Raw genomic sequence first — 19,328 nt, forward strand, 5'->3', positions numbered from 1 at the left:
GAATGGAGCCGTGACCTCCTATTTCATAGGTCGATGCTCAACCACTGTGCCATGCCAGCCAGTTAACAACTTTAAATATTTTAAATAGAAGGTGCTAAAAGTCTACAAAGTATTGTTTTTAAGGAATAAAATGTTATTACACTGAAAAATTCTGACCACTAATAATCTTGCTTTTTTTTTTTTGCTTAATCCTACTGAGTTAACATTAACAATAATTTGCATACAACAAATAGTTTCCTAAATACAATAGATGAATTATTTTACATATGCATTTTAAACATATTATGTATTTATGATTCAGAAGCAACCTTGAACATTTTTAGGCAGCTACAAAGTATTATTTTAAATGATGGTAGCATTTTAGCCAGACCAGAATGTACACAAAGCATAAATTTACACAGATCATCAGGTGACTCCCAAAGTTGGCAGTTCCAATGGATTAGACAGACCTGTGAGTAGATAAGGTTGCCATGCTTCAAAAATGGGCTTTACGATCCAGAAGAAAGGGCCTGAGATGCAGTACTCCACCAGTGATTATGTGAGATCTACCCTATAACTGGCGACTTTCATGTAAGTGAAAGAAAAAGGCAAATGAGAAAATGTGGCCTTAAGAAGCATTATCCCCACAAAGCTGAGCTGAAGGATGGGTGCCTTCCAGGTAAGATAGACAGCTTGGCCATCCTTCCTCCAGGAGTCTAGGTTAGTGGTTGGCAAACTGTGGCTCGCGAGCCACATGCAGCTCTTTGGCCCCTTGAATATGGCTCTTCTACAAAATACCACGACCTGGGCGAGTCTATTTTGAAGAAGTGGCGTTAGAAGAAGTTTAAGTTTAAAAAATTTGGCTCTCAAAAGAAATTTCAATCTTTGTACTGTTGATATTTGGCTCTGCTGACTAATGAGTTTGCTGACCACTGGTCTAGGTCATTAGGTATCATATGATGCTCTTCAAGTAATGGAATGCCCTTGCCTCTCCAGTTCCAGCCGGAGTGTTAGTTCAGCATTTCTAATGGAGCACTGCAATATCATTAAGGTAGCAGAGCCTTTTTCTTAGTACATCTGGATTTTACTAATATGGCATCAAGGTATTAAAATAATCACTGGATATCAACATTTGTGAATTTTATAGTGGTGAAAATGGTTCTTGAATAGGAGTTTAAAATATTTTTCTAATATTTTGAGCCTCCAGGAAATGAAAATAACTACATAATGAGAAATGTATTATTTCAATTGAAAGTCTTTTACAGGAAAGTAATGGGTTTAGAAAAATCCTTAAGGCAAATAACTTTATTCTGATAAAAATCACAAGACTCATCCTAACTGGTGTGGCTCAGTTGGTTGGGCGTTGCCTCATGCACTGAAAGATTGCCAGTTCCATTCCTGGTCAGGGCACATGCCCAGGTGCCAGGCTCACCCCAGGTGGAGGGTATATAGGAGGCAGCCAATCAATGTTTTTTTTTTCTCTCTCTCTCCCTCTCCCTTCCTCTATCTCTAAAAATCAATGAAAAATATTTTTTTTAATCAATCACAATACTCAAAAAGCCCTGAAGAATGACTTTTCTCGTTGAACAGCTTCTGCCTGAGAAATTTTCCAAAGCCTAGTGAGAGGTCACTCACCTGCCGATTTCCATTAGCATCTGGTTAAAATAAAGCAAGAATAATTAGGTTCAGGAGAACCTCATGCCCTGGAGCACCTCTGTGGTTGACTGTTACCAGGGAGGCCAGCACCATACAGGGAACCCCTTCCCCAGCACTGGGGACTGGCTCAGTGCCCACAGTGGACAGAGTGACATGGAACACACAGACAGAATGACCACTCACATGATGTCCGTCATTGAGAACAGGGCTGCTTTCTGCAGTGCCTGAACATTAAGGTGATAATGCAGAGAAGAAGGAAAAGATAAATAATTTTTACAAATTAGTTTATGACAGTCACTAAGTAAGAATTTTTCATAAAGGATCTACATAGAAATAATAGCACCTAAAAAACATCTTTGGCTTACTTCTTAAATCAAATGTATATATGGCCTTTTAGTCTAAGGATATGTTGCCATTTTATTTACTTCACATCTTTGGGGGGGGGGGGTGCTGTCATCTTTGTCTCTGTTCTATAGCTGGAGAGGCAGATAGAGAAGAAAATAATTTACTCAAATCATCAAATTCAATCAACCTCAGGCTGAGGTGGGAACCCACACCTCCCAATCCCTGAGCCCATTCTAACATTAATCAGGGCTTTTTAGGGTTTTTGTTGTTGTTAGTTCTGAATTGCTATTTTGACTTTTTGATAATTTTTTTTAAATCTGAAAATCACCTATCAATCAGTAAAACCCTGTTGTCAACACTTGGAAACATATCTGCCACCACAAGATAGAGATTTGAGTGTAATTTAGTCACTGAAAAAAGCAAAGGATTTAGAAATTATATCTGTTCACACTTTTTTAAAATATGCAAAAAGACATTACTTTCAAAAGAACACCTGAAACTCCAGGGAACCATAAAATACAACATGGACTACCCAACAGGCTATGTCACATACAGAAGTGTTTTGTTAGGGTGCCCTAAAACTTCCACTGCCAGACCATTGGCTTAGAACAATTCTCTATGGCACCTACTTTGAAAGCTGGGAGAGTCAGCCCAGCTCTTAGGAAAGAGAATGTTCAGTAACTGGGGCTGAGAAGATAGCAGTTAGGGGAAACACAACCTTGCCCAGCTGTGCCCTAAATCCAGGCCACGGATCCTATCTGCAGCTCTTAGTTCTCACCTCTGAATGCAACACACCCTTCTCGTTGATTTAACCATCTATTCTGACCACATCCTGAGCATGGGCTACAGCATGAAAGGACCCATAGCTACAATAGCACAAACTATCAACGTATACCTCCCTCCTCTGCACATCGAAGAAAAGAACAGCCCCTTTACACCCTTGAATGATGAGTTCAAAGGCAGAACACACCAAAGAAGAAATAACTATTGCAAAGAAAGATCCCTTCACTAGGCACCTTCTTTCTATGTGCACTGTATGTAAAAACTACAGAGCAAGGAGTTTACAGCCTGGGAAGGAAACCAGCCACATGCAGGTCTGACCGCATTCCACATGAGGAGCATGGAGACACTGGAGAGCTGCAGGATAAGCCCAGATAAGTGCACTAAGGGTGGTCAAAGGGAGGTCAGAGTGAGGGAAAATGGTCCAGAAGGCAGAGCAGACTGAGACTTGGGTGGATGAGATTGGCAGGGAGTCAGGCACAAACCCGGGTTGACCAGAGGGAAGGCTGGGAAGTTAGAATGGGATCTGACGTGAGAAACATTCTGTGGCGAAGGAAAAAATAATATTCGTTCTACCCTTCTAAATTCTCCTAGCTCAGTGGTTCTCAACCTTTCTAATGCTGCGACCCTTCAATACAGTTCCTCATGTTGTGGTGACCCCCAATCATAAAATTATTTTCGTTTCTACTTCATAACTGTAATTTTGACATAAATATATATATATAATAGAGGAAGGGAGAAGGGAGAGGGAGAGAGAGATAGAAACATCAATGATGAGGGAGAGTCATGATTGACTGCCTCCTGCACAACCCCTGCTAGGGATGGACCTCGCAACCCAGGTATGTGCCCTGACCGGAATCGAACTGTGATCTCCTGGTTCATAGATCTACACTCAACCACTCAGCCAAACCAGCCAGGCTCCATAAATTCTTTTAGGCAGTTAGGGGGAAGGTCAAAGTTTCTTTCTGAACCTTTTGGTTTTTTTTAAAATAACCAGCTAAAAATAATCAATATCCCTTAAGTCATATTTTGAGTGGCACACTCGGCTTCCCCTTAATACATACACCAGACTAACTCAGGGGGTTGATGCTCTCCTCCACAGGTTTATGAGGATAATGCTTTACATGGCTCTGGGCCTGTACGGCTCAGCTAGACACCAGGGGAGTGAGAAGACCATGCCCAGACCTTAGACGGATGACTCCCTTGACGGCACCTCGCTCATCTATGTGGCACTGAATTAAGTCGGACCGCTTGCAGGGAGGAAAGTGTGGAGGCCTGTGGGAGGCAACTGCATGGGGCAAACAAGAAGTAATGAAGGCCTAGAAAGGGGGTGCAGCAGGACTGAAAACGCCCAGCAATAATCTCTTAGGATAAACATGCTCCCATGCTATTTCATGAAAACACAGAAAAGGCAACAATAACATCCTGACCACAACAGAGAGAGCAAAGGCAGGCCCAGCAAACTGGGGCTTTTCTTTAAAAGGAGCTGGATTCTGAGCGTGTGAGTCTGAGGACCAGCGCCCCACCCTCCGGCTTCTTTCCCCTCACTGGAGCCCAGGCAGGAGGCAGGTCCAGAGCAGCTTTGGTACTGGTGGTCTGCAGTCTTCAGTTTATCTCCACTATGATGCCTAGCGCATGTTCACTGTCCCTTACAAAACACTAGGGGGCACTGACTTTGTAAAGCGATAAAAGACATGGGCCCTTTACTCTCATTGGGGATATACAACCCACAGGCTAAAATCAAGTTAATAATTTCACACTAAAATGATAGCAATAATAGTGATAAACTCTCCCTGGCTGGTTTGGCTCAGTGGATTGAGCGTGGGCCTGAGGACTGAAGGGTCCCGAGTTCGATTCTGGTCAAGGGCACATGCTCAGGTTGTGGGCTCAATCCCCAGTGTGGGGCGTGCAGGGGGCAGCCAATCAATGATTCTCTCTCATCATTGATGTTTCAATCTCTCTCTCCCTCTCCCTTCCTCTCTGAAATCAATAAAAATATTTTTTTAAATAGTAATAAACTCAATAGGCATCATTTTATTGAATGCTTTCTGCATGCCAGGCACTCAGCCGGACACTGAGCATGCATTCATCTCTTTTAATATTGACAACCATTCTTTACTAGAGGCCCAGTGCATGAATTCATGCACAGGTGGGGTCCCTTGGGGTAGCCTGTGGGGTGGCCTGGCACTGTCCCCTAACCTGCTCCCTCCCGCAGGGCGATCCATTAGAGCCAGGGTCCCTGCTCCCTGCCGCCACCACTGGTCATCATCTGCAGGACGATCAGCGGGGTGATCAGGCCCCTGCTCACACCTGCCTTGGCCTGGCGCCACCCGCTCACCTGCTCCACCATCCCACCGCGGTCCCACTCTCATCAGGGCCCATCAGGGCTGCCAGCACCTCCACTGCCACCCACTGCCAGTGTCGTGTCACTAACACCAGCCATGTTCCACGCCACAGTGCATGTCATAGTGAGCAGTCAAACTCCCTGTCGAACTCCCAGTCAAGGAGACAATTTGCATATTAGGCTTTTATTATATAGGATGGTAAGGACTTCCAAATTTAGTCTAAATTCTAAGCTGTTTATTTATTTACTTACTTATTAACATGTTGGGTATGTTTTACAACCAATTTGCATACTTAATATGGGAGCAATGTTGATTTGAGGCGGGGTGTATGGTTTGGGTTTTTTCCCACTAGAAAGTTTCATTAAATGATGGTCACCTTTTATTTATTTATTTTTTACTTTTTTAAAATATATATATTTTTTATTTTAGAGAGGAAGAGAGAGGGAGAGAGAGATAGAAACATCAATGATGAGAGAGAATCATTGATTAGCTACCTCCTGCACCCCCTCTCAGTGGGGATCGAGCCTGTAACCTGGGCATGGGCCCTTGGCCAGAATGGAACCCAGGACCCTTCAGTCTGCAGGCCAACGTTCTATCCACTGAGCCAAACCAGCTAGGGCAAATGATGGTCATCTTAAAGTCAGTGATGAAAAAAAAAAAAAAGTCAGTGGTGGCTTAGGATGGAGAAAATGTGAAGATATTGATCCCATTTTAAAATGAGACTGTGGCAAAGGTAGTAACAAGGTCCCATCACTAGTAGGTGAGAAAGGTGAGGAAATCTGCCCATCTGTCTTGAAAGCCTCTACTCAGAATGGCACACTTCTATGGCATAAGAAATAATTTGTCCCCTTGCAAGAAACTTGCATATGAGGGCACTCAGCCACCACACTAACCCAGCCAAGCCATCAGCCTCATTATGTCAGTATCAGTTTATTCATTTGACAAGTGTTGATCCAGCTCCCATAGGCCTCACACTGTGCCGGCAGCCATGCTTAGGGTGGTAAGAAAAAGTTGTTCCTTCCCCCATGAACCTCACAGATCAATGGGAAGACAGACCTCACACAAATGACAACACAGATAAACATAGAAAATTGGAAACTACAACGTATCACAGGCAAAACCACAACATGCTATAACAATATACATCAGAGGGACATGGGGCCTGGAGCATCAGGGACAGCCTTTCCTGAAGATGTGGTTTTTTAGCTCATCCACTAAGACTGGGCAAAGAAGGGTCCTAGTTTGGGACCTGCTGGGTCAAGAATAATTTCCAGGAGGAAGCAAACTATTCCAAGCAATGGAAACAGCATGTGCAAAGGCCCTCTGGCCAGAGGGAACATGCCGTGTTTATAGTCTAGAAAGAAGGTCAAGGAGGTTTGATAGAACAACATCAGACAGACTATGGGATATGGTGAGACTATGGCTATTTATCCTAAGAACAGTAGGAGGTAGCTACTTTTCTACTTTAAAATCCTGAATGAATGGAGCTCTTATGGTGACAGTTGGTATGCAAATAATTTCTGCTTTATATCTATGTAAGTTTAAAAGCAATATAGTATAACAAGGTAGAAGGCTCTATTAAAATAGTTGGGGCTTATGTCTACAAATGCTAACAGTGAATATGTGGGCTGTAACAAATACAGCGTGGGGCAAAAGTAGGTTTACAGTTGTGAGTACACAAGACACAGAGTTTATTCTTGCATTAATATTTAGTAATTATTGTATTATTTTCCATATGAACAAGTGTAAACCTACTTTTGCCCCACCCTATACATGTTACATACCAATTAATAGGCTAGGACTAAACCATTAGTTCTTTCACTGGATCATTTGATATGAATCAATAGCCCACTGATTAGAAACATTTTCAGATACGAAGAGGTGTTCCCAGATTAAAGGGATTTTTGCCTGCCATAGAGATCATCGGGGCTGGATTATCACAGTTAGAAAGTGTGGACAAAGGGGCCACATGCTAACCTGACAAGCTCAGGGAAGGCCTGCATGGTGGTCTGGCAAACTCAAAGACCTAAAGTAACCACAAAGGATGGTCTGAAATGAAACTTTAACTAAAAGCAGTTATGGTGGGCAGTTACGTCCTAGGCTGGTATCTTCACTGACAAGGTCAACTTTTACATTAACTGAGTCTGTCTTTTTGCATCTGTGAAATGTCTGGGTAACTTGTAGCTTCCCTTTTTCTGGACCCCTTGGGGTCCTTCATTATTATTGCTATCATGTTACTTGTTGACCATTGACTATCCTGTACCTAAGTATGTGTCTATTCATTTTACTTTTTATCACCCCCTACCCCCCCTACCCCCGCTTTGCTTTCTCCCACCTCTCTAATCTATCACCAATAGATTTCATGTAACCCACCTACATCCCCTCCTTTGATTGTAATGCATAAAAATGGATGAAAACCTGCCATTCTCTGGAGCATTATCTCAATCCATTGAGGTTCTGCTTCCTGGCAATTGTCGACAGTTTGGCTCAAATAAAATCACAAAAATTCCTTACAGGTTTCAATGTTTTTTATGTTAACAAAAGGACAGTTACACCCAGCCAGCGTGGCTCATTTGTTGAGCATCAAACTATGAACCTGGAGGTTGTGGTTCGATTCCCGGTCAGGGCACATGCCTGGGGTGTAGACTCAATCCCCAGTGTGGGATGTGCAGGAGGCAGCCAATCAATGATTCTCTTTCATCATTGATGTTTCTATCTCTCTCTCCCTCTCCCTTCTTCTTTGAAATTAATAAAAAATATATATTTTTTTTAAAAAGAAGAAGAAAAAGGGACTCTGTGTTTTGGCTGAGAATATTGTCACTGGCTTCCTATTGATACAAAATAGCAACAACTGCAAAATAACAGGTTGTCCTTCCTCTATGAAGGAAGACTAGGATACGTGTTAGCCACAGAGTAGGAGGTGGGGTGCAGTAATAAGACGCCCTCAACCTAGTGACTGGAAGTGACTGAATTCATCTGAGGGAAGAGGTTGGCTCTGAAGTTCCCACAGGAGCAAATATTAGGGAAATCGCCCACCTGGCCTGTCTTGCAGCCAGAAGCCACTCCCTTCCTGAGGCCTAACTAGAGGAAATCCAAAAAAAATAGGCCTGAGGACCAGGAAAAACAAATTTGCAAAAGAGGTAGGGTGAGTTTGCAGTCTTATTATTGGATTAAAGGACCTAACAATCAGCTTGTATCCTATACAGTTCTGGTGGAAGTGTCAATTGCCCAAACTTTTGGAAACCCATTTTGGTAATGTGTATCAATAGCCTTAAAAATCCCCATACATTCTGAACCCATAATTCTATTCCTGGACATTTATCTTAATGGAATAATCAGAAATATACAATGCTCACAGTCTCATTATTTACAGTGACTAATTGCTGGAAATAGTTTATATATCTAGGTATGGGAAAATGATAGAATAAATTGTAATTTATGCAAAAGATGAACTATTTTGTAGCCACTGAAAGTCATGTCTTGTGTGTGTGTTTTTTCTGTTAATCCTCACCCCAGGATATTTTTTCATTGATCTTAGATAGAGTGGAAGGGAGGGATGAGGGGAGAGAGAAAAAGGGAGAGAGACACACACACATGAATGGTTGCCTCCCCCACTACATTGATGGGGGCAGAGAGCAAACCCAAAACCCAGGTACATACCCTTGACTGGAAATTGAACCTGAGACCCTTCAGTACAGGGAGAAGGGCAGGGGCTCTAACCACTGCAAAACACCGGCCAGGGTGATAGTCATGTCTTTAGATGATGACAAAGGAAAATATAATACATTAACTTTAAAGAGCATAAAACTGTATGTACAGTACAATTTTAAACATACCATCTACACACACATCATGATAGGACAAAATGATGGCAGCGATTATGAAACCAGAGCCAATTCAGCAGACAGGGTTGAGTGATATATGAATATTTATTCCAATACTACCGGCAGTATGGGAGAGTAGCAGGTCATCCACAGAAACCTGCTCTGCAACCCCCCATAAACTACCTGCTTATATTGGGTAGGACAAAGATTACATGGGGAAGTAGAGATTACAGGTCTGGGGAAGCAGGCAATGCAGGCTGTGGGAGAGGGGGTGGGGGGTGGGGGGACTTCATTGTTTGGTCAACAATGTTTTTAATCTTTCCATGATAATAAGCAGTTCTTGAATGAGAATGGACTGCATTCCAAGGTTGACTCCCAGGTTCCATGGGCATATAACTCCCAGCCAGGTTATAATGTCCTTCCTTCAACCAGGACAAGGCAATCACAGTTAACAGAGCATAATTAATATTTCCCATAACCATAGCTAGTCCCCAATATTCTATTTTTACCCCTAACAATTACTAGTATATCTGAATAGTTACTTGCTTCTTCTATGCTTTATTTTCTAAATTTTCTACAATGGGCACAAAAAAATTTCCTATATAATAAAAGGCTAATATACAAACTGACCACACGGCAGTATGACCATTCACGATGACACACACTGACCACCAGGGGCAGATGCTCAATGCAGGAGCTGTCCCCTGGTAGTCAGTGTGCTCCCACAGGGAGAGTGCTGCTCAGCCAGAAGCCGGGCTCACAGCTGACGAGCACAGCTGCAGAGGTGGGAGCCTCTCCCACCTCCACGGCAGCACTAAGGATGTCCGACTGACGGCATAGGCCAGGGCCTAAGCCATCAGTCAGACATTCCCTGAGGGCTTCTGGACTGGAAGAGGGCACCGGCCGGGCTGAGGTACACCCCCTCCCCACCGAGTGCACGAATTCCGTGCACCAGGCCTCTAATTTTAAATAAGAAAAAATAAGAGAAAGTACAAGGAAATGATGGACTTCCATCCAGAATTAACTGTTGTTTTTGCATAAGACATTTAATGAGGAAATAGAATTGCCTGGCCTGAGTGGCTGAGTGTTGTCCCTTTGGTTGAGCATTGTCCAGTGCACTGAAATGTTGACAGTTCAATTCCCAATCAGAGCACATGCCTGGGTTGTAGGTTGGTCAGGGAGCATATGGAAGGCAACAGATTGATGTTTCTCTCTCTCTCCTTCTCTCTCTCCCCACCTCTTTTTTAGCGTGCATATTCTTGGGTGATATAAAAAAAAGCAAAAACCACTGATAAACTGAAGGAGAAGAAGAAGAAAAAAAAAAAGAAGAAGAAGAAATAGAATATTTGAGATGACATTTGAGTCCACTTTGTTCCTAGTCTCAGACCCTCTCTTCCTGAGTATACATTCATCTAGTCTGGTTTTTTTAAATTAATTTTTATATATTATGCTTTTATTAACATCATATAATATTGCTTTTTGTGTACGTCAAAATTTATGTACATTTTATTACACTATGACTTACTTTTTTCACTAACATTAGATTTTGAGAGTCATTCAGGTTGCTATGTATTGAACCAATTTATTTATTTTGACTGCTTTAGAATGGTTATTAAATTTACCATAATTAATTCATTCCCTTATTGATTGACATTTAGGTAGCTTCCCATTTTTATCTATTACAAATAATGCTGCAATGTGGAGCCTTCATAATCAGAAAATAGTCACTAAGTTTAAGAGATGGATAAAGCCCTAACCGGTTTGGCTCAGTGGATAGAGCGTTGGCCTTCGGACTGAAGGGTCCCAGATTCAATTCTGGTCAAGGGCATGTACCTTGGTTGCGGGCACATCCCCAGTAGGGGTTGTGCTAGAGGCAGCTGATCGATGTTTCTCTCTCATCGATGTTTCTAACTCTCTATCCCTCTCCCTTCCTCTCTATAAAAAAATCAATAAAATAAAAAAAATTAAGAAAGAGATGGATAAAAAGATGAAGAGCCTACTAAATCTAATGAAAGGGCACTTTTGCTTTCCAGACTCTTTGCCCTGGGACCCTCCAGAGGCCACCTGCCTCAGGGTTCCTTCTAATGCTATAAAGGTGACCCAAAGGCCCAGGGGCCCTTGACTAGGTGCCCTCTGTCCTGCCTTGTACCTTTGCACCAATACCTTCAATTGCTTGGACACCTACAGCTCAAGCAGTGCCCCTAAGATGGTTCTCCTCAGAAGCAGCAAACATCTGAATAGTGTGCCGGGAACATAGCAACCTTATCAACTTATCTTCATAACAACCTGATCTACTTGTTTAATCCTCACCATGACATTATCACCTAGTATCATTGTTTCTCCTGCTTTTCAGTTAGGAGAATGAGGCACAGAGAGGTGAAGTAACTTGCCCAAGGTCACACAGCTAGTAAGAGTTAGAACTGGATTCAAACTCAGGCAATGTGACTCCAAAGTTCACACTCTTAACCTCTGTACTCTGTGGCCTCCCATAATTTTCCACTGTCCCACTCCTTATCTCATTTCCCTTTTAAAAGCCTCGCCTCTCCCCTGTTTCCAGGGAGAGAAGAAAGACTGTCCAGCTTCCCTGGGCCTGGACTCTGACTCCTCTCCCTGGTTGTCAACCACACTGGCTCCTGCACTCACTACTTTGGCCTCTTAGCCACCGCTACCCCACCCCCCAAAATAAATCTTTGTATTTATAATTCTGGTCGTGTCATCGCTTGTATATTTCTTGAGCCACTCAAATCCTAACTATCTGGGTCCCTTTATTTCTCCTAATGGTGTAGGCGGTGGGAACGGTACCAGGTGTCCTACCGGTAAGGTTAGACCAAACCTGGGTTTAGCAACCTCAGTACTTGGGTTCTGGCTAGAAAAGAATCAGAACCAAGGCCCAAACGGTAAGAGACGATGTATTTGGTAAATCACAGAGGTAGAAGGAGTCATTCCTAGAAGAAACGGGCTTAGGAAACAAGTTATGAAGGTAAAGGAAGGGCCCTTGGAGCTTGGGTGTGAGGGAGCTAATGGTAAGGTGCCTGGGGGTGAAAGGGGGGAAGGGAAAGGGAGAGGCACAGGCGTGCTCCTAAGGGTTTTAAAGGTAGAGATTTTAGGGGGGGTCCCCAGAAAAGATCTTAATAGATTATTCAGCCTTACCCAATTTGGCTCAGTGGATAGAGCGTCAGGTCCCGGGTTCGGTTCCGGTCAAGGGCACATGCCCAGGCTGCAGGCTTGATCCCCAGTAGGGGGACGTGCAGGAGGCAGGCAATCAATGTTTCTCTCTCATCACTGATGTTTCTCTCTCTCTCTCTCTCTCCCTTCCTCTCTGAAATCAATAAAAATATATTTTTTAAAAAATAGAATATTCAGCAGTTTTTCAAGTAAGTCCTTTCAGTGGTCTCCACTGATTGATTGGCAGGCACCAGGGCAGGGAGTCATTATTCCATGCAGCTGGTCCTGACATCAGTGCTGGCTGGTTCTGTTGCTTTTCTGGGCCTGGAGCTGTAATACAACTGAGGCCTAGATGTTATCTCTAGGGAGGTAAGGTCAGGGGGTCCAAACCTCATGACCAGAGATGTGCTAGGGGAGGAAAAGTCACCCTAGGGGTGAGCTCCCACCCCACAATCGATTGTCCATCGCTATGTACCCGGGGCTTTCCATCCTGGCCCAACATCCTTGCTCTGCTCCTCTCTGTCGAACTGCCTAAAACACTAATGTCCCTTCACCAAAGCATTGGAAGGTAGGAAATAAAGCGGGAAAGTTGCAAGCTATTCCCACTCTATCTTTATAGAATGTCTGTGTAACTACTATAAGGAGGAAACTTTTTAATAAATAAACCAAAAACCAGCCAACCCTTTGGAGACGCCCATGATTTGAGCATTGAGCTGAAGTAGTGCTTAACCATCAACAGATGGATGTAACCACCGACATCCATCTGTCGGTGGTTAAGTACTAGTTCATCTCAATGCTCAAATCAAGTTGGTAAATTACATTGCTCAAATATTTTGTTGTGCGTACTTATTTTTTTCATGTAAGAATGTCCAAAGCTGTAGAGAATTTTCATAAAAATTTATTTGAGCCAGAAAGAGGATAGGAAGCAAGATTTCAACAGACTGAAATAAGTGTTTTGGATAATTACAGCTTGCAGCTTCTTTTATGCATTTGAAATGACGGAGGGAGTCTAAGGAAGATTATATGAAGAGGGAGGAAGAAATTTAGAAATGGGTTATAAAAGAGTTAAGATTATATGTTCTCTTGGTGGGTCTGAAAGGGAGTATTTCAAAGAAACAATGGGCAGGCCTTGCTTAAGGCAAAGATAGGCCTTTTATTTAAAGAAGTTATAGGCCTGGGGCATGTCTACCCATCATGATCTGCCCAGTTAGGAATTTATGATCAAATCACTGTTTGACTTCACTTTCCATAGAACCCCGTGTTTTGTCCACACGGCTTATTCTATCAGTTACTGAGAGATATGTGCAACAATATCTGTAACTCTAATGTGGATCGTTATTTGTCCTTTTAGTTCTGCTAATATTTGCTTCATATGGTTTAAAGGCAAATATTAAATATATATAATATATAATATATATATAATAATTGTATATTAGGTGTATACAATTTAGGATTGTTGTGTGTTTCTGCGGAATAGCTTATTTTATCAGCGAGGTATTTTCTCTTACCTAATCTACCTGGTTTGATCCTAATATCGCTAGTGTTTGTGTGGTATATTATTCTCCATCTGTTGACATTCAGCTTATCTGTGTTTTTGTATTTAAAATGTGTCTTTTACAAGCAACATATAGGTTATTTCTCATTAAGCATGATAACCTCTGCCTTTTAGTTGCAGTGATTGTCTATGTGTTAGTTTCCTAGAATTGCCAGGACAAATGACCAAAACTGGATGACTTCACTGAAATGCCTTCTCTCAAAGTTCTGCATGCTAGACGTACAAAATGAAGGTGTCAGCAGGACCACACTTCCTTGGAAGGCTCTGGGGAGGAATCCTTTCTTGCCTCTTCTCACTTCTGATGGTGTGGCAGCTCTTGGCGTTTCTTGGCTTGTGGCAAAATAACACCAGCTTCTGCCTCCATTGGCCTCTGTCTGCCTCACGTGCCTTCCTCCCTGTTGTCCGTTCTGTCTCTACGTCCAAATCTTCCTTTCTGCTGGTGACAGCAGTCATGGCATTAAAGGCTCGCCTCACTCAGTGTGACCTTGACATTTTCTTTCCAGTTTTATTGAGATATCATTGATATACAGCACTGTATAAGTTTAAAGTGTGCCAAATGTGCTGACTTAACATATATTGTAAAGTGATTACCATGGTAAGTTTAGCTGACATCCTCTCATAGAAATACAAACACAAAAAGAAAAGAATTTTTTTTTTTTGCCTTGTGATGAGAACTCTTAGAATCTACTCTCTTGTACCTCATCTCAACTTGGTTACTTATACAAAGACCCTATTTCCAAATAAGATCATAATCACAGGTACCAGAGGTAGGACTTGAACATATCTTTTGGATGTGGACACAATTCAACCCACTACAGTCCATCTATATTTAACATGATTACTGATACAGTGTGGGGTAGGAAGGAGGTGTTAACGTGCGCCAACAACATAGGTCAAAGCGTGGAGGAGAGCTTTCTGGTGGCCACTGTCCTGAGTTAGTACAGATCTCATGGTTCTGTGGTGGAATTAAGTTGTCCACTAGAATGAATCAAATAAAAATAAATGTGTTGTTATCATTCCAGACTGTTTAGAAAGTTATTGCCTTTCCAGTATTTGTGAAGTAACTTTTGTAAATTTTCTTTTACTCTAGATGGTTCTCAGATGTGTCCTCTTGCTACTATGCTCCACAGACTTTATTTTGTCCTTTTAGCTATCTCAGGTCTCTCTCCCTCCTGCCACTCCTCCACCATCTCTTCAGGGTTATCCATAGAAAGGACTGATCAAGGAAGAAAGAAAGAAAGGAAGAAAGAAAGAAAGAAAGAAAGAAAGAAAGAAAGAAAGAAAGAAAGAAAGAAAGAAAGAAAGAAAGAAAGAAAGGAAGAAAGAAAGAAAGAAAGAGAGAGAGAGAGAGAGAGAGGGAGAGAGAGAGAGAGAGAGAGAGAGAAAGGAAGGAAGGAAGGAAGGAAGGAAGGAAGGAAGGAAGGAAGGAAGGAAGGAAGGAAGGAACTGATCAGCTCAGACCTCATTACTCTGGCCAAACACAAAGCTTTTTTATAAATGCTAATGCTCTATAAAGTGCAATGTTTATGATCTACTCTGCTAGCAAAGAAAACAAGAGAGTAAGTAGTATCTGCTGAGTTGGTAAACAGCAGTATTGTCTGCAATAATCACATACAGAATAAAAGTCAAACTCTTCAGTCTGGTTTTCAAAGCTCCCACAATCTAGGCCCATCTTGTCTTCTGACCTAACTTTACTGCTCATCACTAGGAGCCCTACTTTCCACCTGCCCAGGTTACCCCATGGAAAAAGCCCTGTGCTTTCAGACTCATGCAGCTTCCTCTTCCAGGAATGCATGTCCCTACATCTTGATGCACCTAATCTTAATTAGTACAACCCCAAATGTCTCAGGTCCTCTTCTAGACCCCACCCTGAGGGCTCAATGCAAATGCCACCTGTTCCATGAAGCTGTCCCAGCCAGGAGAATTCCCTCCCTTCTCACCTCCTGTATTTCTCTCTCCAGCATTCATCACTTTCTACCTTTTATTAGGGTTGTGCACATACATATCTTACATCCCATCTAGATTGTAAACACCCTGAGAACAGAGATTCCATCTTGATTGTCATCCCACTGCCAGTCTCCAACGCATCCCTGGGAGGTAGACGTTGAGAGTATTTGCTTAGTGCTTTCATTGGAGATCCACTATATTCCGAACCTACAACTATTTTAATCCCACCCTCACCCACAAATCAATAAAGATATAAGTTTAGGGGGTCAGCTTTCTCACAGTGAAGAAATATTCCTGGGCCTTTCTCTCCTTTGCCATTCAGAAGTCCTTGTTTCCTTCTAATATTGAAATATTTAAAGATGAGAAATACCACCAGATTTGATTCTTAACCATTGCTAATTTCAACATTATCTGGTTCAGAAAAAGAGGCGATTGTACATGAGACATAATAAATCCAGTATGCAGCAGGATCGTTCCGGTTCTGGCCATATGCAATCTTTCTGATGTTGCTCTGATGCTTGTTACCTCATACAAGTGGCTTTTTAACTTTTGAGCTACTCAGCATGGCGGGGTAGTTTTACTGCCAGGGTGGTGAATTCTGCTGGAAAGTGTGTCAGCAGTTTATTGGGTGCAGTGATTCATGACTCACCAAGGGGACAATAAAAATGAAGCCTGCCACATACCACGCCCTTTCTGGGGTCATGGTACATGCCTAAATGTCTCTTATGTTTTGTGATCTACTGCTTGACTCAGGATATTCTTTTTGCAGCTGTGGGTACCAGATCACTTCTGTTAGGTAAGGCTGAGTGTTGTAAAGTGTGGGTAAGGAAGAGCATAATTACCCATATTTATCCCGTCAGTCGCTCTAATCACCAGCAATGATATGAACACAATGAGAAAGAGATCCTGCATGACTCTATTCTTCCTGAATTGGAGAAACTGTAAGAATTCCATCAGCTCATTTGACACTTCCATGTGGAAACTAGCCCATTTTTTATGACATCGTGGGAGTTTTGTTTGTTGTACTTATTTTTATTTGGACTTTTGCTTTCCCCATTCCTTTTTTTTTTTAATTGAGATAACATTGGTTAATAAAACTATATAAATTTCAAGAGTACCAACATTGCAATTCAATATCTGTATAATCTATTGTGTGTTCACCAACAAAAACCTAGTTTCTTTTTTTAAATATATTTTTATTGACTTCAGAGAGGAAGGGAGAAATAGAAACATTAATGATTAGAGAGAATCATTTGATTGGCTGCCTCCCACACGCCCCCTACTGGGGATCGAGCCCACAACTTGGACATGTGCCCTTGACTGGAATTGAACCTGGGACCCTTCAGTCCACAGGCCAACTCTCAATCCACTGAGCCAAACTGACTAGGCCAAAAATTTGGTTTCCATCTGTTACCATATATTTGGTTCCCTTTACCCACTTCTCCCTTCTCCCACCCTCCTTTCCTATGGTAATCACAATTCTGTTGTCCATGTCTATTTGTTTATTTTGCCTTGTTTATTTATTACTTTTTTTGTTTCATATTCCACATGAGTGACATTACATGGGTTTTTTTTCCATCTGACTTATTTCATTTAGCATAATACCCTCAAAAGCCTCCGCATTCTTTTATCTTCTCTCTGTGCACTTGATTGCCAATACTCTGGGTATGCCCGTTATTTAAGACTTGCTCTCACTAACCTTGTTCCCTCACTCAAACACTCCTGGCCTTTCTGGGAAGTGCCCTGTTCTCCTCCCTCTACTCACCCCTCAATCACTTTCCTTCCTGGAATTCCAGCTGCCTTGCTCTCAGTCTTTAGAAATGTATACTCTCCAAGGACCTCATTTGAATAGAACTTTTAAAAAGACAAAGCCTGAAACCATTTTGCTCAACTCAAGAGGTGTTACTCTCATGGATTTGGTGTGGGAGGGGGTGTCTTATGAATGGCCTGCTCAGAGTCAGCAGGGCATGATGGAAAAAAGGATATTTCTGAGAAGTAACTCTTATTGCAATCTCACAATCATACACTAAAGGCACCTGCCTCTCTGCCCTCAAATAGGGACTCTGGTTGATTGTTTCTTAATTGTCTCTAGAACAGTTATTCCCAGGCATTGGGATCTCACAGAAGTCATTTTTTTTAAAGGATTCTAACTTAAAATGGTCAGTCTATTTTACCAAGTAAGAATGTTAAAAACAACAACAACAACAAAAACACACTACTAATTATGTAAAAATATAAGAAAAGAATGGACATGATCTTTCATAAAGGAAGTTCTTTTTAAAAATGTTTTTATTGATTTTTTAGAGAGAGAGAAAGGGAGAGGGAGAGAGAGAAAGAGAGAAATTTGGATGTGAGAGAGAAACATTAATCAGTTGCCTCCCACACATCCTCCAACAGGGAATAAAACCCAAAACCTGGGCATTTGCTCTGATCAGGAATCAAACCAACAAACCTTCAGTGCCTAGGACCATGGGATGGCGCTCAACCAACTGATCCACACTGGCCAGGGCATAAAGGCAGTTCTCTAATAGAACAAATTTATTTTATATCCAGAATATCCTTATATTAAAGACTGGTAAATCTTTAGTCCTGAGCTGACTCTGGCTCATGGACCAGCACTGGGAACCATTGCTCTGGATAGCCTGCTAGGGAGGAAAACTTTTACTCTACCCTTCTAGGTTCTTCTGGTTGGTCTAATAATAAAATTGGCATGAGACAGATTAGCAGGAGAAAAACAAATTAAAGTTTAATAATATGTATACCTCCTGTATACACGGGAGGGGCCCAGGTAAACTGAGTAACTTGCCAAAGACCAAAGCTATCACCTTAAATACTACCTTCAGCCAAAGACAAAAGAAGAAGATGGTGGTGGCGCTGAGTCAGTTATGGGAGGTGATGGGGAAAGCACAGTAAACAAGTGTAGAATGGTTATGCAGATTTAAGTCCTACCTTCTCAATTGAAAAGAGTTTCTAGGGATTTAGATATGCTCCTCTTCCTAGTACACCCTCACAAACGGGGATGTCCTTTTACAAAGGATAACTGCTACTTAGTTCTTAGAGTTTCTCCCCTGTCTGCTGTTTCTTAAAGTTATCCAGCCTAAAATAATCAATATTCCCAAAGAGGCATATTTTGGAATGGCAAACTCTGGTCCTATTCGGGGTCAAAGCTATGATTAGCCACCTATGCTTTGCATGTTATGGTAAATATAAAGTTCATTGTAGGTGCATTTACTCATTCAGTCATTCCAAAGTGATTAGGAAGAACGTGGGCTGAGGAGCCAGACATACCTTCATCCAAGGCTCAGTTCCAACATCTGACAAATGGGTGACCTTAGGTACATCACTTAACCTGCCTAAGCTTCTGTTGCTAAGTCTACAAACTGGAGCCATGCCTGGCCAGTGTGGCTCTGTGGTTGAGCATCAACCTATGAACCAGGAAGGAGGTCACGGTTTGATTCCCGGTCAGGGCACATGCCCAGATGGTGGGCTCAATCCCCAGTGTGGGTGGGGCGTGCAGGAGGCAGCCGATCAATGAATCTCTCTCATCATTGATGTTTCTATCTCTCTCCCTCTCCCTTCCTCTCTAAATATAATCAATAAAAATATTATAATTTTTAAAAATGGAGAGACAGAAAAAATTCACTGCATTGTTATGAGGATTAAATAAGGATTACGAAAGAGTCTTTGTTTTGTCAAACCTGCATAGAATTTTTGAGTTTGTTTAAGCCAAAT

Source organism: Eptesicus fuscus, chromosome 4, assembly GCF_027574615.1.
Source record: "Eptesicus fuscus isolate TK198812 chromosome 4, DD_ASM_mEF_20220401, whole genome shotgun sequence".
In the NCBI taxonomy this organism is placed as follows: domain Eukaryota; kingdom Metazoa; phylum Chordata; class Mammalia; order Chiroptera; family Vespertilionidae; genus Eptesicus; species Eptesicus fuscus.